At 36.2% G+C, this 20,815-nt stretch overlaps 1 protein-coding gene across 6 annotated transcripts in view; it reads left to right on the top strand.

The window, feature by feature from the left end:
• The first annotated feature begins 299 nt into the window (after positions 1–299).
• Positions 300–20,815, top strand: part of LOC101954516 (signal transducer and activator of transcription 5B) — a 63,877-nt gene continuing 43,361 nt past the window's right edge. The window contains exons 1-2 of one of the 6 annotated variants that reach the window (XM_078042011.1): positions 624–825; positions 4,651–4,793. The gene's annotated coding sequence lies outside the window, so the exon portion shown is untranslated. Of the gene's footprint in view, positions 481–621; positions 826–4,650; positions 4,794–20,815 lie in introns of those variants that run through there. The other 5 variants (XM_078042010.1, XM_078042015.1, XM_078042013.1 and 2 more) reach the window with 5 other exon arrangements.

The raw sequence follows: 20,815 nt of genomic DNA on the forward strand, positions 1-20,815 counted from the left end.
GAGCTAGCAAGATTTCCCTGGGGAGGCAACTGTCTCCTCTGACCACCCATAGACACCCTGGGACAGTGCACGAATCCAGTCAGTTTGGGCTAAGTGTAAGCTCCTGCTGTTTCCATCCAGGCTTCTCGCCCGTCCGGGTGGTGCGGCTGGAGACCTGGCAGAGCCACTCTCACGGGAGCAAGCCCAGGATAATTATTGATCAGGGCTGCTGTGGACTTTTGACCTCGGCCTGTGAAGGGAGAGGACCCAGAACGCAGGCCCTGGCGCGGAGGGAGGGACGTGGGCGGGACACGGAGTTGGTGGGGGGGGGACTGCCACGACCACGAGCGCTGGCCGGAGCCCTGTAGTGGTGGTCGACCCTCCCCAAACAAAGCAGCATGTGCTTGCCGCTGCGGCTGGGGAGTGGTGGCAGCAGACACTCAGTTGGCCAAGGAGCTGGTGTGCGTGGAGCAGGCCGGGTAGAGCGCGTTGCCACCGCGGGTGCGCGAGGGGGTTCTGCGTCCCGGTAGGGTGGCCGCGGAGGGGGCGCAAGAGACCAAGGGGCTCGCGAGCGCGCGCCAGGCGGAACCAGGAAGCCGGGCGCGCTCGGGGCTGCGGGCGGCGCGCGTCCCCGGGCCTCCGCGCGAGAGAGGCGCGCGCGCCCCCGTGGGCCCCGGCGGGAGAAGAGTCGGCGGCCGGAGCCGTCACCCCGGGCGGGGACCGTGCGCAGGCGACGACGCGCGGCGGCCCGGCCGAGGGAGGGAGCGAGCGAGCGGGCGGGCGGGCGAGCGGGCGAGCGAGAGCGTGGAGCCGGAGTAGCCGCTGGAGCCCGAGGGGCCGAGCGAGGTAGGAGCTGTGGGACGAGCCCGGGGCCGGGGGAGCGAGGCCGGGAGCAGGGCCGGGCGGGGCCCCCGTTCCAGCCGCCAAAACGTCCGGCAGGGCCGCTCCGCCGCCATCGCTCCCCGGCCGTGAGGCGGCCGCTGTGGCTGCGCACTGGGTGAGGGGAGCCCTGGGGGAGACGCGGCCGTGGCGGGCTGCAGAGGGGGCCGGGGCCGGGGCCGGGGCCGGGGTGGGGCGCGCGAGGGGGCTCGTGCGGAGGCTGCGGCGGAGCGGAGGGTGTGCAGAGCAAAGGCTGCGTGCGCGCGGGTTCGAGTGGGTGTGTGAGGGACCCCCGCCGGACCCCCAGCAGCGAAGGAGGCTGCTGTCCGCCACCTCGCACCTTCCTGTTGCAATTCCGAAGAGTCCCTGCGCGGCCCTTGCTTGCTTTCCCCTTTTTTCCCCTCGCTTCGAAAGAGGTGCCTTCGGTTCCCGGGGATGAGATGAGCCTGGGGGTGTCGGGTGGGGTGGGGGATATTAGCAAAGCTCCAAGAAACAGCGCCTTATAAGGAGTCAACGACAAATGCGAACATTTTGATAAGGCTCTGGGCTGCGGGATCCCACATCAGGACCCGCCAGGCCTGGGCAGTACGTGTGGCGGTGGGATGCGGGGTGTTCTTTTTTACAAGCCAGGGATAAAGAGCAAAGTGCTCCTGGTGTCCGGGGTAGATATGGAGAGTCGGAAGGGGAGTCGTCTTATCACAGAAACTGGTCTGAGGCTAAAGGAATCTGGCAAGATGGTCAGGGTGATCAAAGAGGAAAGAACTTGTGTGGAGCAAAAGGCGTTTGCAAACACTTGTAGCCAGCAGTGATGAAAAAGGCACGGAAGAAAAACAAGCGCCAGCTTTTAGGAAGATGGGATTAATGAAAACCGCAGGAATCCTAACGGCAAAAAGAGATACCGATTCTCTCTCCCCAAATTTTCTTTCTTTCATGCCCATGTTCTTGTTCTTAACCCATCATACCTGTATCAAGTAAATAATGGCAGAAGTGGGTCATAGAATCTTAGAGCTGAAAGAGACCCCCATTATTATGCCGCATACTTTTATTGTTCAAACGGGGAAACTAAGGCCCAGATAGGTGGAGTAGGTGACCTATTCTATTCACAAGGCTGTTTGTTTAGTAGTTCAGGGACTGAAACTTGGGTCTGAGGACTCTCACATCTGTTCTCTTCTCAAAACATAGAGAAGTTTATAGATCATTGCCTAAGTACAGTTCCATATATTATCTCTGGAATGTACTTGGGCCCTTTAAAGGAATGGTGTGTCACCAAATAATACACTGGGCCTATGTCATTTTTGTCAGTCTTCAAGTGTTTATCATCTTGTATCTTAGGTTTCCAAAGCCGTTGGATTGCCGCCTGGGCCATAATAAGCTTTCAGCTGTTGAGTCCACATTATCTCAAATAATTTTGTTATCATTCAATTAAGATAATAGAACTTTGCATCTTTTCTCAACATTCTACTATTCATTTGTTTATGTTCTATTGTTTTATATTATTATCTACAGTTCTTAGAAGAAGATGTATTTGATTTAGTCTGCCTTTCATGTTTCTCTAATTTATTTTGTAACACTGAACATTAGATTGGTTCTGATTACAAATGAGGGGAATGCTATTGATCAACTTTGTCTTAAGGCTTTGGGTTTTTTTTATTTGGATACTAATTTCTATCTCATGCAAGATCACAGTTGTTAGAATTAATGGTGTTAAGTAGGAAAAGTGGCTGCTGATTTTAAGAAAAATTTACATTGCAGCAACAATAATTTTAAACACCACCTTTGGTGAGTTGTCATCTGGTAAGATGATTTGCTCTGAAAGATAAAAATTTCAAACACCAGGTTGAGATACAGAGAAGGAATGGAGAGATTTTTTTTTTCTTAAGCTACTATCAGGGGTAAAAAAAAGTTTTATCTATCACCAGCAGTTTGGTTATTGCATAACTTAGAGCTAAACTCTCCACAAAATCTTTGCTGTATACCTAACTGAATAAAATATCCCACCTTCTCACTAGTTCTTACTTTTTCAGTTTACATATTTTTGCTAACAGGATATTAAAATGGATTATGTTAAGTGTAAGGTAGATATGTTTCTTAAATGTGTACTTCATAATATGTATGATAGTAGGAGAAAAAGTGCTATCATTGTTTGGAGTGTTACAACATAAATATTTTGGCCAACACTTCCTATCATGCTGTTGACTTCTCATTTCACCCTCATTTTCTTCCTCTCAAGTAATTTTGTTTTTATTTTATTTACATATGCAAAAAACATATCAAGACTAAAGGTGTCATTTATTGATTTTGAGGGTACTTATTTGAATTTTTTTTCATATTATTGTTAGTATTCAGATTATTTGTGATTTGTGTTAGACTTATATTTATGAATATGCTTCATGTGGTTCCTTTGGCTTATGGTTATGCAGGTAGGTAAGACAGGTGATCCTCTTGTAAAAAGAAGAGGCTATAGAGGTAAATAACTTGCTCAAGATTAAAGGCAAATTTAAGGTGGAATCAAAGGAAGCCTAATTGTTGTAGTGTCTTACAAGGCATGTATGTGCATTATAAAGTTATTTATAGATCCATGGACATTCCATCAATGATGCATTTTCCCCTTTCTATTAGAGTATAGATTACCCATCATTCCTACAAAAGAAAGCATGAAACCTTTAAAAAAATGTGTGTGTTATTTATTTATTTATTTTTTTAGCATTTGAAACATTGTTTAAAAAAGTTAACCCTGGAAATCAGGGTTACTGAGCTCAGAAGATTATCCTTTTTCTATATAATATAGTATGAAAATACGTTGACTTTGAAACTTCTTAATGAAAATGATGTTTAAAAATTAGCCCTAAGGTATCGCTGTCTCCAGATATATGCGTGATATTAAAAAAAATTCTTTTAATCTAAGCTCTGAATAGAGTTGTTCCAAAATCTGAAGTATTTTTCCCCTACAGTGTTGTAAACACAACTGTTTTATGCTTATTTCTGGGAATAAGAAAGTCAGATTTAACAATCTAGTTTCCATTGATCAGACAGGGCTTTTTTGTTGTTGTTGTTATTGTTGTTTTTTGTTTTTTTTTGTGTGTGTGGTATGAAACTAAAATTTTGCACATGTGAGGAAGCACTGGGCTGCATTCCCAGCCCTTTTTATTTTACTTTGAGACAGAGTTGTACTGAGTTGCCTGGGCTGGCCTCCCTTGAACTTGCCATCCTTATATACTTCTGCCTCTTGAATAGCTGGGATTACAGGCCAGCACCACAACACGGAGCAATCAGTTTTTCCACATTTAAATTTTAAGTATCTCAGTGATAAGAGTTTTTAATTGTATTCACTCTTAATTATAGTGACCTTATTTGAAGGAAAATATTGACATTGGATGTTTTATTAAGGATGATCCTTTACTACTTAAAAACCTAAGCCACCTTAGATATGATTTTATATATTTAAATCTATACTATTTTTACCCATCAAAAGAGGGGAGTAATTTACAGATGTTAAATTTTTAGTTGATTGAATAAGACCCTCGCTTTTGGTGGTTTCAGGGTTTTAGATGATATTTTATTACTTTTGTTAGTTTTGGTCACACCCATGACTTCCTTGGAAGGTATCTTTGAGGTTTGGTTTCCTTTTTTTTTTTTTAATGGTAATATTGGGGTGGGGGTGCTTCCTGTTTATATTTTCAAAATTAGGTCCACGTGTCAACCTTCTTGTAGTATCACATTTTTATTTTCAACATACAAAGACAGACATCAGATAAGGCGTGGTTTGTCTTTGACCCATTGTTCTGCTTACAGGACAGTGTCACTGGGCTAAGCCTGAATGTCCAATTGGGAAGGCAAGAACTTGAATCTTCTCCCAACTCTCTTCAAGGTTTAGCAGCCTTGGAAGGGAACCTTAACAATTAACAGAAAAAACAGGACTCCTGCTCTGATTCCAGGTACCAGAAAATTTTATAGCACTAAGATAGAGAAGAAACATGTTATATGCTTGTCTGTCAGCACTCTGAAAAAGAATTGCCATAAGTTTGTATGACATAGAAGCTCATTTATAAAGCAGTAGCTCTAGTGGGTTTTCTGACCTTATCTAAAAGCCATATATGGTGTCAGGGAAGACTTAATAAGAACAAGGAGAAATTTTAGGCTATGGTAGTAGAGCAATCACCCTCAGTCTTAAAACTCTTCTTTGGCCCTCTGGAATAATTTTTAAGTGGACTGTTGCGGGGAGGCAGAAGTGGGGATGCTGGGGATTGAACCCAAGGCTCTAAGTATACTAGGCAAATTCTTTACTCCTGGGCTGTATCCCCAGCTTTGCAGGGTCACTTTTAATGTAAATGTTAGAAAATGAGTTATGTGGAGCCCTGTAGTATTGCTTCAGTGATTAAAGCCAGTCATCTTTTCCCAGCCTTTAACGTACTTTATTCTAAGAAGTATAATAACTAAATAGACTCCTAATTGAATTGGCATTCAGATCTGTTTGTAGTTTGGGGGAATTTACCTCTTCTGCATTTTCTTTTGAATCTGTCCTAAAAGCAATACTACATTAGGGTGGGCACAGTTGTGCATAAGTAATTTGCAAGTGAAGTTATTACTGGGACTACCTTGACCTCCCATTCCCTCCACCTCTGTAGTCAAGAAAGAAGTTACAATTGATCTTTTACAGGATATTTTTCCTTTGAGTTTATTCATACTAATTATACCCATTTCCTCGTGTATCATACCATTAAGATAAAAAACAAATATATTGATTGATTCAGAACATTTATCTTTTTCTACCTGCTTTTGGAAGCTAGCTTGCAAAATCTACTGCAACACTCTCCATTTATTCTTCCATTACCTTTGGCACTCTGAATAACCCTTTTCAACATTTTTGCACATTTTTATTATGAAGTGAAATAGCTCCGTATTTTATGCACTGCTAGTTTTTTGAGGTGCTTGTACTGACTCATTTTAAAAATTATACTAAGATAGAGAGCATGGTTTGAGAGCAAGTAATGAGATTCTCAGAAAATATGAAAACTTTCCTTTCTGACTAGTTAGAGAAAGGTTGGGGAAGACAAGGGGAAATACATCAGTGAGCCAATCAATTATTGTTATTTGTTGGGATTAATTTGGTGACTAATATTTTCAGTGCCCATCAATCACGTTAGTAAATGTGAATTTGGCTTTACCCTACAATGATAACAGGACAAACCCAAGTGTTTTCTAATACTGCTTGTTTTCCCCTAGTAGGGGTTTTTTTTTGCATATGGGAAATCAAGCCAAAGTTACCAGTAACAGCCACATCCATGATTTTTATTTAAAAAAATAACACATTCTAGGCTACAGAACTACTTACCATGGGCTCATCTGAGTAGATATTCTAATTATTGTATAATAATTATTATGCCTTCTTTCAAGAAGTGAACAGAAAATAAAAAATAAAAAAGAGTACTCCAAATTGTGCCCAAAGCCAGAGTTCAAGAAAATGTTCCAGTGCCTTAAAGCATAAAGATAATAAAAATCATACCTAATACTATCCACTTTATGTGCAAGTGGACACTGTTTTCAGCTTTTGCCATGTTTTATGGTCCTCAGAGGAGTGGGTATTATCCCCAGATGAAAATGAAGAAATGACCACAGAGAAATTAAGTAACTTGTCCAAGGTCACATTGCTGGGTCATGGCAAGGCTGGATTCAAACCTAGACAGAACTGATTCTAAAGGCTACATCTTTAACAACTGTGCCACAAAGGCCAGTGGCAATTCCATCTCAGTAATAAGACAGTTGGTTTTCTTAAGGCTTATATTTCTTTATTTGTAGTCCATAGAGAAGAGCTATAAGCTATCTCCTTGGCTTCTATTTACAAAAAAACAAAAAGGATCATCTGCACCACTGTGGTGAATTCAGTTCATGTGACACATGCATTCATACCGTGAACTCAAGTGTCCAGCTCATTTTGTTTACAACTTCATTTTGAAGGGATGGGTATGTCATCCTTTTCTTGTTTTATTGAAGTTCTTTAGAGCTATTAATTATGATTTCTGAAATACAGAGATTTAGAAATTTTACTTAGCTGGGCTTATTTTTTAAGGCAGCTGAACAGATTATTGTATGTTTAGAGCTACACAAAGGCTATTAGAAAGTAGTCTTAGAAATTTATCTCTTTTCGTATATGATGATTATTTTCTCTCAGCACCACTCTCCTTGGGAATGGATTGTGAAGTTAAATCTTGGAAACAGAATTCACAACCCTAACGTGTAGTGATTCCAATTTGGGAGATCAAGTCATGGACAAGAAAAACTTTAATTCCCTGTGCAGAGAGAATAAACTTGTTCAAACAAACAGAGGATGTTAGCTTCCAGGATTGTCAAACTATCACCTTTGACCAGGGTTGAATTTTCTTTGAATGTTGACAGAAGTTACAATGTCAGTGGAAAACTTTTAATGTGAGGTATCTATAACTCAGAATTTCCTTATGTTTTTGTCAGTGAGATCCTACAGCTAAAGCTGTTTTTTTACTTCTTACTTCTTTCTTACTTTCTTTTTTTTTCTTCTGAGGCTGATGAGTTTTCTTTCTTTTTTTCCTTCTGTCTGATGAGTTTTCAAAGCTTCAGTGGGGGGTTTTCCAGCCTTTTAGGCCTGGGTAAAATAGAAAGTTTGTGAAAAACTATTTGTGTTGTCTAAAACACAAAGCCTATAGCTGGTGACAAGATCGTTTTGGGGAAGAGTGGAATTTTTAAAATGAACCTGAGCCAAATATTTTAAATAAGCTATATTCACAAATGTCATTGTATTATGTAGAACAAGAAACTGTCGGGTGCTTAACTTAAGTTTTAAATATTGGAATTTTTCAGCCTAATAATAAAGCAAGTAAGATATTTATAGTTTTAAATAGGGAAAATGTTCTCTCAGAAATATTTCATTTTTGTTAAATGTATCTAAAAATCTTTCAGTCATGTTTTAGGCTTGGGAAAAGTAGCTGACTACAGAAACATACGTTTGTTTTTTTTTTTTTTTACAAAATTAATATTTTAGGACTTGGTTTCTGATAGAAAGGGAGGGAGAATTATGGGCAGAATTGGACATTGTGGAGCCTTATCCCCAAAAGTGTGGAAAGCTTCACATAGGGATATAAGCCCCTCTTTTAAAAACTTTCTTGGTTATTGTTTCAGTTTGTCACTTTATTTGGAAACTCAAATGTAGTTATATTTTAAATATGAATTTATCTTGCACTGAGTTTAAATATCAAGTAAAAATACTAACTTTTTTTAATAATATGTAAAGAAACTGGCTTTCTTCCTTAATTGTTGAAGGTATCAAAACAAAATAGAAAACATTTGGCTTCCTGAATGACATGGCTACAATTCACATGCTGAGTTGGTGATGAAGCATGATCCCTTGATTTTGTAATACCAGAGCAAAGCACATAATTTTAAAGGAATGGATGCTTAAGTAAGATAACCTACTACTATAAGTATGCATTTTAAATTTTGTCTTAAAATATGGCATCCTCAAAATTTATGGTTTTGAATTTATCCAAATCTGAAGAGGTCTGATTTGAACTGAACTTAACATTATGTTCCATTTATGTTGGTAAATTTGAATAGCACAAAAGGTTTTTTGTTTGTTTGCTTTTTGTTACTGGGGATTGAACCTAGTATGCTAGGCAAGTGCTCTATCACTGAGCTACAGCTCTGTCAGTAAGCTACTGAAATAACTCATAAAAGAAAATATTGATATATAAATGCATAAATACTAAAAACTTGATGCCAAAAATAACGAAATAAGAAAACTATTTTCATCATTTTGATAAAGGGATATAAGTTAATAATCTCATATATGCATAATTTATAAAAATAGTAAGAAAAAGAGGGTTCCCACAGTAGGAAAATGAACAAAAAGAGAAAAATAAATGGCCATTAATTCTGTAAAATGAAGTTCAACTGCACTAGAATTCAATAAATGAAAATAAAAATAGTGCCATAGCTTTTTTTCAGTTTACAAACTTACAAAGACAAAAAATAAAAAGAATGGTATTTGGGAATGAGGGGAAACTGGCACCTTCATAGTAATTGGTCAGAATGTAAATTGGTGCTTTTTCTTGGAGAGCAGTTTGATATATGTATTGACTTATTGCCTTAAAAATGTGCATAGATTTTGACCTAGCAATTCCTTTTAGATAAATTTCAACCTAGTAGATAATCTGAAATATGTTTAGAGATTTGTATAAAAAGGTATTTCTCACAGTATTATTTAAAATAACAATAAATTGGAAATAATACTGATATTCTGCTTTAGAGGATTAATGAACAAAGCTGTTCACTACATCTGTGTGTATTTATACAATGGAATATTACTCAGCTATTTCAAATCATGTTATAAAACAATGTTTAATGACCCATGTAAGTTCACACTATATTGCTAAATTAAAAATTAAATTACAAAGCAACCATACACTTTTGCTTGGAAAAAAGAATAGGCATTGAAAAAAATTCTAGGTTGTGGGATTCTAGGGGTGTGTGTGTGTGTGCATGTTTTCTAGTATCTTCCCGTTTTTCTGTGGTAAACAGATAATGATCAGGGAATACTTTTGTAATCAGGGAAAAAATGTTTTCCAAATGACTTATGTATTCATTGAAATTAGAATATAAAACCTGCTTTTTTGTTTTCATTTAGTGTTTCTTTTTTAGGAGCAGGAAAATGAATAGTTTCTAATATTTGTGTTAAATATTACTGTGTACTGTTCTGTGACATCTTTTGATACAGTTAAAGAACTAAATTAAAATCATCAACTTAATTGGGACTGGGATTGTAGATTAGTGGTAGAGCACTTGCATAGCACATGTGAGGCACTGGTTTCAATCTTCAACACTAAATAAATAAATAAATAAATGTATTGTGTCCATCTACAATAAAATATTTGGAAAAATCATCTTAATTGTATTTAACAGTTTCAAAGTTAAAAGAACTTGAACTTGAGGACTGAGTTATTGTCTACACTTGGTGGAATGTTCTATATTTTTATATAAAAGCCAATGGAGGATTATACTGCTTATAAAGATAATAAAGAAATTATATTGTTTTATCTGTATGTGTGCTCTGCTAAGTTACCAATTATTTCATATTGAAGATGTGTTTGTTCTTTTTCAACTTTTGAAAAAATTGATCTAGTTTATTTTGGTTTCTTGTAACCTTTACATTGTATTATTTCAATGTATTTCTTGCATTTGCCCTTGTACTGCCTTCTTTTTCGTGATGATACATACGAAAGCTGCTAAACTTATGGATTTCTTTGTCTTGTAATCTCATTAGTCATACCTAATGACTTCTCTAAATGTTTATTATGATATTCACTTGGGAATATCTGGTGAAGGAAACCTCTAGTGAAAGATACTTTCTCTTGGGTATATGTCATTGTTAATTCCAGATATTTGTGTTTTTCCTTAATTGAATTCACATCAAATAGTTTCTTTGTAACTACAGTTAATGTTTAAAAGTATTTTAATATTTTTAGGAATTGAAAGAAGAGAAATAAAAATAAATTACAAATTGATGTTTTAGGATAATTTTGGAGCAGAGCTATAATTTTACTTGTAGAGCAAATAAAATTATAACCTTAAAAATATCTTTTAGGGCACTGGGGCTGTAGTTTAGTGGTAAAGCACTTGCTTCCCATGTGTGAGGCACTGGGTTCTATCCCTGGCACCATTTAAAAATAAAGATCCTGTGTGTTCCTCTACAACTATATATATATATATATATATATATATATATATATATTTTTTTTTTTTTTTTTTTTTAGGAGGGCAAGGTGGCGCTTGCCTGTAATCCTAGCAACCTGGGAGGCTGAGGCAGGAGGACCACAAGTTGAAAGCCAGCTTCAATAATTTAGCAAGACCCTGTCTCAAAATAAAAATAAAAATAAAAAGGGCTAAGGTTATAGCTCAGTGCTTAAGCATCCCAAGGTTTAATCCCCAGTACCAAACAACAACAGCAACAACAACAACAAGTTTATAAAACTTAATTAATTAAGAGTCTGCTTTATCATATATAACTAATTAAAACAAATAAAGAAAAAATTTAAAAAAGTCTTTAACTTGGGTTGCGCCTTATCATTTAATGTAATGGAATTTTCTATAATAGAATTTTTTAAAGCTAATTTGGGGAATACTAAAACAAAAGAAATCATATTATTATCGGTGGTGCTTTTAAAACCTAAATCCATAAGCAGTTAATTAAAATGCATGATGATTAATAAATATTTATTTGTATTAGATAAATATATATTTATTTATGTATGTATTGCTCTGTATGCCTGCATAAATATATTATTCTGTTGACTTTTTTAATCCTTTTTTATTTTTCATCATGTATCTCCTCTACTTCCTAACAATGTGATAATCTCATTTAAATCAAAATTATATTTTCCTTTGGTTGTAGTTCATAATTTCTCTGTAATCTGAGTTATTGATAGGATACTATCGTGACCAGTTAAAATTTACTTTCTTCTGTTAAATGTCTGAAAATTTTTATCAAATGATGAGATAATTTAAAATCATGTGAATTTGGGGCCTTGAACTTGGCATGATATATTTTATAATATGGCATCAGTAAATTATAGGACATATTTTAAATGTTAATATATAAAATGATTTATTGATTTATTTATTTAGATAGTTGCTTGACTGTGTTTTAGTCTTTTTTGTTGTTGCTATTCAGTACTAGGGATTGAACCCAGGGATTTGAGCATGCTAGGCAAGTGCTCTACCACTGAGCTACACCCCCAGTGGTGTTCTAGTCTTTATCTGATTTTGAGAATTTGGATATCATCATCATCATCACTTCAAAGATGAGTCTTTTTCTAAGTCTGTAAATCTTAAGGTTATCTCCAATAAAAAAACTCAAATGTAAGTAAGATTCAAAAGACTTAATATATTTCAGAAGTTAATGACATAATGTTTTTTGAAACTCTTTAGATTGCTTTTTTTTTATCCCTTAGCTGCTATGAGTGGGGATTCTGTATATAATGTATGTGTGTGCAAATACTTCCAAAGTGAGTGAAGAAATTTTTCCCCAAACTTTGGTTAATTATGGTACCAATGAAGGTAAGTCTTAGTACTGTGTGTTGACTAGTGAGTGATTAGGCTGTACAATCACATGTTTTTTAAGGCCAAGTTAGCCAACAACTTTACCCATTAAACTATATATTCCAGTGGTTCTTACCATTGGAGATTAGGGGATATTTTCAAGAGTCTAATGAAACTATTGACTATCTTCCCAGTAAAAAACACGTAGGCAAAAAATATTTGCATATACTCTAAGGGGTTAAAATGCCTAAAATAGCTGTCCATTAACAAAGGTGATAAGGTAGAATTTGGAGGAGAGATAATAAATAATCCAAATTTATGGTTAAAACAAATCTCTAATCTGATCTTGTTATTTGCGGGCTCAGTAGGGATTTATTTCCCTGGGAAATTAATGAATATCAATGTCCATCAACATTTTAAAGGTCTGTAGTCCACTGTATACCATACTTACAGCTAATTCATTAATAATTTATAACTTAATAACTATTTATTAACTTAATAACTAGTAGATATTTAGTTTATTTTCAGGCTTTTCACTTTCATTAACAACACTGGTAGAGACTCTTAGGCCAAGTAGATCTTTTTCACCTTTACTAAACCATTTCCTTACTGGAAGTTCTAGAAGTGGAACTGCTGAGTCATTTGCATTAATAATGCTAAACTTTCTCCAAAAATACTGTCCCAGTCTGCCTACACACCAACAAATGATGCATGAAGAATGTAGTGGTCATTTCCAAGACTAAGTATTGATAACTTTTGTTTCTCAAGTATTAATAACCTTTCAGTCTTTGCCAGTCTCTCTTATTTGTATTTCTTTGATTTCCAGCAAGGTTGGACATTCATATGCTTTCATATATGTATTGGTCATTTTGTTTCTTCTTTGTGATTTGCTTTTTTTTTTTTTACATCATTAGCCTGTTTCTGTTATAGGTGTTCAAGCTTTCCCAAAGCTCTTTTAGTCTCATATTACTTTGCAAGTTAATGTTCCCATTTTTTTTAACTTTCAATAATTTTTTTTATAAAAATGTTAAATTTTTATGTCGTCTAGTTAAACAGTCTTTGTTGGCATGCTTGTAAAAACCATCCCTACCTAAAGAATATGAAAATTTCATTTTTTTGTGGGGGCGGGTACCAGGAATTGAACTCAGGGGCACTCAACCACTGAGCCACATCCCCAGCCCTATTTTGTATTTTATTATTCAGAGACAAGGTCTCACTAAGTTGTTTAGCGCCTGGCTTCTGCTGAGGTTGGCTTTGAACTCATTATCTTCCTGCCTCAGCCTCCTGAACTACTGGGATTACAGGTGTGTGCCATTGCACCTGGCCATTTGTATTTTCTTTTAGAATATTTTGTGATTCTATTTTTTCTATTTCTATATAAGAAGTGAGATAGGAATTTAGCATAATTTTTTCTAATGGCAACAGTAATTAATATTTATTGACACTGTGTGCCAAGTGATTAGCTAAATGTTTTATGTTAACAATTTTGACCAATGCTGAGGCTGTAGCTCAGTGCTAAAGTGCTTGCCTTGCATGTGTAAGGCTTTGGGTTCAATTCCCAGCACCACATAAAAATAAAAGTAAAGATACTGTGTGTTCATCCACAACTAAATAAATAAAAATTAAAAAAATTGGGCTGGGGTTGTGACATGCAAATCCTTGGGTTTAATCTTCAATGCCGCATAAAAATAAAACAAAGATATTAAAAAATAATAATTAAAAAAATAACAATTTTGACCTAAATCAATTCCAGATGGCTTGCCAGTTCTACTCCCAATCTACTACTTACCATCATCTCTTCCTTTTCCCCACTGATATGAAAATCCATTTTATCATATACCAAGTTCTTTTATGTTCAGATCTGCTTCTTGTCCATAGGTCAGTGTGTCTCTGAATATACTGTATAATTTTAACTAGACATTTTGTTTGAATTGATGATTTTTTTTTCAGAGAGTCAAAGATGAGAGTGTTACATGGGTTTTCTATGAAATATACCCTAGTATAGATTTTTTTTTTTTTTTTTTTTTTGTGTGTGTGTGTGTGTGTGTGTGTGTGTGAGGGGATACTGGGGATTGAACTCAGGGGCACTCAACCACTGAGCCATATCCCCAGCCCTTTTTTTTTTTTTTTAACCTTTTATTTATTTATTTATTTTTATGTGGTGCTGAGGCTCAAACTCAGCACCTTATACATGCTAGGCGAGTGCTCTAGACTGCTGAGCCACAACCTCAGCCCCCCCAGCCTATTTTGTATTTTATTTAGAGACAGGGTCTCACTGGGTTGCTTAGCTCCTGTCTCAGCCTCCCCAGCCGCTGGGATTACATGCATGTACCATGGTGTCCAGCCCTAGTATAGATTTTTAAAGAGATTCAAGATGAGTATCACATTCATGGAACAGATGGCAGATACTTACCAGTTGTTCCATTAAACAATCACTAGATTTACTCTTCTTAAACATCTTTCCATAGAGATTATGTAACAATAGTAATTTTTAAAAATAATACTGTGTACACTTTCAACTCAAATAATATAATTTCATTCTGACATTTCAGTAACTATAGTAATAATTGCATAGAATTGCTTTCTCCTAAGCACAACAGAGAAGGAAAGTTAAATGTTACTGCTAAGATGTAATATATATGAACTGGAAAACTGTAAGCAAGAGTTGGGTAGGAATATGTAAATTATTTATGTTATAGTCCAGCACTGTCCAATACATATATAATGTGAGCCTCAAATGTAATTTTTTAGTAGCCACCTTTAAAAAAAACAAAAAGAAACAGGTGAAATCAATTTTAATAATATAGTCTATGTAACCCAAAATATAAAAATATTATCATTTCAACCCATAATTAATATGAAAATTATTCTTTTTTTGTACCAAGGTTTGAAATCTATATATTTTACACTTAAAAATATCTCAATTTAGTTGCAAAATTTTCACCATAAATGCATGAATTGTTAAGATTTCATAAAACTTTTAGTTGATCAAGTAGATTTATATGCCCAATTTGTTTCCAATATACTTAAAGGTTTTCCCATAACTAGACTGTACTAGACTAGGCATGAGTTATTTTTTATTTATTTATTTATTTTTGTTGGGGTACTGGAGTACTAAGGGATTGAACATGGGGATTCATGCATGCTAGACAAGTGCTTTACCACCCAGCTACATTCCTATTCCAGAGCAGGAGTTTTAAGTTTATATTTGTTAACTAAAATAAAATTTAGTATTCAGTTCCTTAGTTGTACTAGCTACTACCCCAGCAGACAGTGCATTTGTAGCTTTTTAAAATTTAGTTGTAGATGGACACAGTACCTTTATTTTATTTATTTATTTTTATGTGGTGTTGAGGATTGAACCCAGTGTCTCATATGTGTGAGGCAAGCACTTTGCCACTGAGCCAAATCCCAGCCCATTTTAGCCTTTTAAAAAAATACAGTAATCTTCCTTTTTCGGAGGTTTTACTTATAGTCATCCATTATTCAAAAATAATCAATGAAAATCCTAGAAAAAAATAATTTATGTTTTAAATTATGTACTGCTCTGAGTATCCTGATGAAATCTCATGCCATTCTGGTGTGTCCCACATAATATATCCCTTCAGCCAGCATATCCTATGTTGTACATGCCTGCAGTCACTTAGTAGGCATCTTAGTTATCAGATCAACTGTTATAGTATCACATACTTGTTTTTAAGCTACCCTTACATGGTAGCCTAACACAGTGTCATAATGCCTAAACGTCATTCACCTCACTTCCTATTATCCCATAGGCATTGTATCATCTCACGTCATCACAAGAAGAGTGATTATAGTACAGTAAGCTATTTTGAGAGACAGACTACATTCATATAACTTCAAAAGCTGTGTATTATTATCATTATTCTATTTTACTATTGTTGGCAATTCTTTACTGCACCTAATTTATAAATTAGGAAAGGAAAAAAGCATAGCATATATATTGTAGGGTTCAATACTGAGGTTTCAGGCATCCACAAAGGGTCTTGCAATTTTCTCCCTGAAAATAAGGAGTGCTACTATGAAATAAAATAAATGTAGACCATCTCCTGCTTATAACATCTGGTTTACAAACAGCAAACATAAATAGGGTCTCTATGGGAACTAATAGGCCCTCTGGGAACTGCAGCCACTGCCACTAAGAGCAAAAGCTACTCTTACCTGAAAAAGGCCATACCCTTAAAGCTTCCCATAGGACCTTCACCCCTAAATACACAAAAACATCCACACATATACTTTTTTAGTTTGGAAACTGCTATCCTATTACAAGGTTGAAGCATTATGTGGAAAATCCTCCCAGCTCCTGCTTTCAGGGCACTTGCTCTGCAGAGGTGGCAGGAAAGTGGGGAAAGGATAGAAGTATTTTATTTTTTATGGTTTCCTTGCCTAGAAATTCTAGTACTTTTTCTTCAGAAACAAAACTATAAAGGGTAATTAGGTTTTTCAGGAGTGTAACTCAACCAAGGTTCACCTAGGGTCACCCTAGGAATTTTTCACATCTTTATTATATTTTTTTCCTCTTTCTTTTTTGGTACTGGAGATTGAACCCAGGGGCTCTTAACAGTTGAGTTACATCTCTACCTTTTTTTCTTTTTTTAAATTTTGAGACAGAGTCTTTCTAAGTTGTTAAGGTTGGTCTTGAACTTGTGATCCTCCTGCTTTGGTCTCCTGAGTCCCTGGGATTATAGGCATGTGCCACTACACCCAACTATGATATTATTTCTGTGGTAAAACATTCTCTGTTCTAAACAACATATGTGCAAATGAGTTTTGGAATATGGCTCCATTTGTAAGGCAGAAGAAGAGGCTGATGGTTGCCTGATGTTTTTATTACAAAAAAGTACAAGGACTTGAGTATTGAACCCGATGCATCAACCTAATTAACTTTTGTTGCACACACGGCTTTGCTTGTATTCTGGGACTAAAATAACCCATCCTGTTTTAGGTCTACCTCAACTATCAAATCACTTTTTTTTTAAATTTGTGGTACTGGGGATTTAATCTAGGGGCATTCTACCACTGAGCTATATCCCCAACCCTTTTTATTTTTAATTTAGGACAGGGTCTCACTAAGCTGCCCAGGCTGCATATCCATGTTGTACATGCCTGCAGTCACTTAGTAGGCGTCTTAGTTATCAGATCAACTGTTATAGTATCACATACTTGTTTTTAAGCTACCCTTACATGGTAGCCTAACACAGTATCATAATGCCCAAACGTCTTTGCAGTCCTGCCTCAGCCTCCCAAAGTAGCTGGGATTGCAGGCATGCACTACCACACCCAGCTCACATTGAGTTCAGGCAGGGTTTGTTGTTATTTTTGTTTTGTTTCAGGATATGAATGTATGTGTTGTTTTACTTTGGTTTTGAAACTGAGTTTGCCTAGAAAAGAATCATATTTACCTTTTGGTCTTAGTTACTCTTTGTCTTTATGAAATACATAAAGTTGTTGCTTGAAATTTGAGATCTAGTTACAAAAGAAGCTTTCTTTTGAAGGAGAATTACCCTAGCCAGGTGTTCAGGTGCACACCTTTAATCCCAGCTACTCAAGTGGTTGAGGCAGGAGGATGGCAGGTTTGAGGACAGCCTGGGCAACTTAGTGAGACCCTATCTCAAAACAAAAAATAATAATAAAAAAAAGGGCTGGGAATGTAATTCAGTGGTAGAAACCTCCCAGATTCAATTCCCATTTCCACAAAAAAAAAAAAAAAAAAAAAAGAAGAAGAAAGGAAGAAAGACATTCCCCCACTGTGTTACTTTAATCTTAGAAGTCATTTAAGGGAGGGGAGTAATTTTTAGTTCTATGTAGATGGGGTGATAGTACTCTCCCTAAACTGCCAGATTGCAAGATGGCTGCCAACTCCATCCAGTATGGAAAACAGAACAGAGCTCCTGCAGACCCACCTGTAGAGAGATTTTGGCATCTGGGTAAAACACAAGCCCTATTCCCCTCCATTCTTCAGGCCTACTTCCTACTTAGTTCATCTTAATGATCTTTTTAGATACCTCTGAAAGAACTTTTGAGGAAATGGATAGAGCTTCTGTGTTGCTTTGAATTTTGCCTCACACCTAAACCAAATCAGTTGGCTTTAAAATAGTAAATAAAATACATGGTAGCTTTTACTAGGTAAGTTTTAGGGACCCTTTATTTTAGTGGTGCCAAGAGTAGATTCATTGTAATGTTTAAAACATTCTATTGTAGTTTGTTAAATATAAATTATCCCTCCATAAAATTGAGAGATAATTTCAGTAAAAGGGAAAAGGAATCCCTTTCTTCCAATTATAACAGCCTATTTTAGAATATTTAAAATGTTTCTTTTCCCTTTTTTTGCTGTTCTGGGGTTTAAACCCAGGGCCTTATGCATGTGAGGCAAACATTTAAGAATGCATATATAAGTTGGTATCTTCCAAAGAAGCTGATATTTTTGCTTTAAAATTTTATTATATTGTTTCCACAAATGTATATTGTTTTAAACTGAGAAATATGTGGTCATTTTCAAGTATTTCAAAATATTTTTGTGATATCTAAATTTTCACTATGATGGTATTTGTGTGTGTGTGTGTGTGTGTACACACACACACACACACACAAATATATAAAATTTTATACTGTGGGAAAAAGAAGAAACTAACTCTTGCTAGCTGCCTCCCTCTTTGTGCTGCTGTTTGTGGGTAGGAACTTCAGCCCCATTGTGAATTTTTACCTTCATGCTCTATAATAAAAATGTGCCTTGTGGAGATTGAATCTGCAGATCATCTTTGAAAGATAAAGGATTTGATTTGATTGTGACAAGCATGAAACTTGTCCTGTAAATAAAACTGTCCTGGAAAAAAGCTGGAGTAATTCCACTCTGTGGTATCTTTGATTGGACCCGATTTGTTCTGCACATACTATAGCTCCTTAAGGATGATCCCCTTTTACCAGGGACGAACAGATGTCCTGATTTTATTAGAAATTGCTTTCATATCACCAGGGCTTCACAAAAGCTGGTAATCTCCCTATAATTCTGATGTTGTTGAGATACTTTTTTTCAGATATTGGGTTTGCATGCAGACTTTGTTTATGTATAAGATTTTAGTCAGTGGTATCTTTTTCCTCTAAAAGAAAAAGAAGAAAATTTAAAAAAAAAACAAGGAAATATTATTATTTATTTAGACTTCAAGATATTTAATATTAATATTAAAATCAAAGTTTCATAAAGGTATGTCTGCTTTGTTTACTGCTATATACCTAGAACAGAGCCTGGCATATAATAGGTGCTCAATGAGTATTTGTTACATAAACACAGTTTCTATCAGATGGTTTATACAGTTACAGTTGTTTATGACAGGCAGATGCTCATCTCTGATAATAAGCATTGATTGATGTGAAGATAACTTGATTCCATTTATTCTTCTTTACCTCAATATAAAGTGTATATTCCAGAGAGCTTCAGTTCTTCAATGGACTGAACATATGTCCTTTACTGTGCAACAAAGAGAGGGGAAAGCCTGTAAGTTTTGTTTCCTTTGGATTTCAGAGTTAAAGATGGAAGGAATGTGATTTTATTAGATAGAAACATCCCTCCCCTATTTTTAAAATTGTATAACAGAATGTATCATTTTAACTTTTTTTTTTTTTTTTTTTTTTTTTTGCTGTGCTAGGTATTAAATCCAGGGCCTTATGCATTACCTGGCAATCACTCTCCCCTGAGCTACATCCCAACCCCATTTTATTTTATTTTTAACATATTTTAGTTGTTGTTGGACCTTTATTTTATTTACTTATTTGTATGTGGTGCTGAGAATCGAACCCAGTGCCTCGCACATGCAAGGCAAGCACTCTACCGCTGAGCTACAACTCCAGCCCCAACCCTATTTTAAACCATTTTTTTTAGCATACAGTTCACTAAGTATGCACATTGTTGTTTAACTGTCCACTCTGGAACTTTCTTATCATCCAAAACTACAACTCTGTATTTATTAAACAGTAATTCTCTATTTACCCCTTCTTCTTCCCCTAGCAACCACAATTTTACTTTCTGTTTCCATGGGTTTGACTATGTTGTGTACCTCATGTAAATGGAATCATATACTATTTGCCCCTTTATTCTTTTTTTTTTACATGACCTTTTTTGTGGAGACCTGATGGTTTTTCTTTCCCCTGATTATTTAGTTTTTGCTTTGTACGGAGACAAAGCCAGTGATGCATACACAGTAAGTGTTCAAAGACAAGTTGATTCATCAGTTCATTGCATACCACTAGGGGGTTATTAAACCTTTGAAAATTCGATTCCTAATCTGTATGTCTCTAGGCTTATCTCTCCAAGTCTTGCTGATAAGCCTGCACTGACAGTAATATCAGAGATTAGTCTTTCTCCATGTTTTATAAAACAAATTGTTCTCCTTCTTATAACTTGACTGTGAACTGGAAAATTACTAGTACATTGTTGTAATTGTTTATACAGATATTTAGACCTACTCTACATAGGGGACCTCAGCTACAGGACAGGCTTTAATTGAAGCTCCATTAAGAAATTATATGCAGCCTGATGTGGTGGTGCTTTAATCCCAGTGATTCAAGAGGTTGAGGCAGGAGAATCACAAATTTGAGGCCAGCCTCTGCAACTTAGTGAGAACTTATTTCAAAATTTTAAAAAGGACTTGGTATATAACTCAGTGGTATAGCACCCTTGAATTCAATCACTACAAAAAAAAAGATTATATGCATATAGTTTTTTTCTTTTCTCTCTTTTTTAAGTCTCATCACTTCTTCCTTCCTCCCTGTTTCCCTTCCCATCCTTTTCCTTCTTTCCTTTTCTTTTTTCATTTTCATTTTTCTAAGTAGTTGGTACAGTCAAAATCTGACCCTGTGGATTCAAATATAAGTAACA

The sequence above is a fragment of the Ictidomys tridecemlineatus genome, chromosome 3 (genome assembly GCF_052094955.1).
Source record: "Ictidomys tridecemlineatus isolate mIctTri1 chromosome 3, mIctTri1.hap1, whole genome shotgun sequence".
Lineage (NCBI taxonomy): Eukaryota > Metazoa > Chordata > Mammalia > Rodentia > Sciuridae > Ictidomys > Ictidomys tridecemlineatus.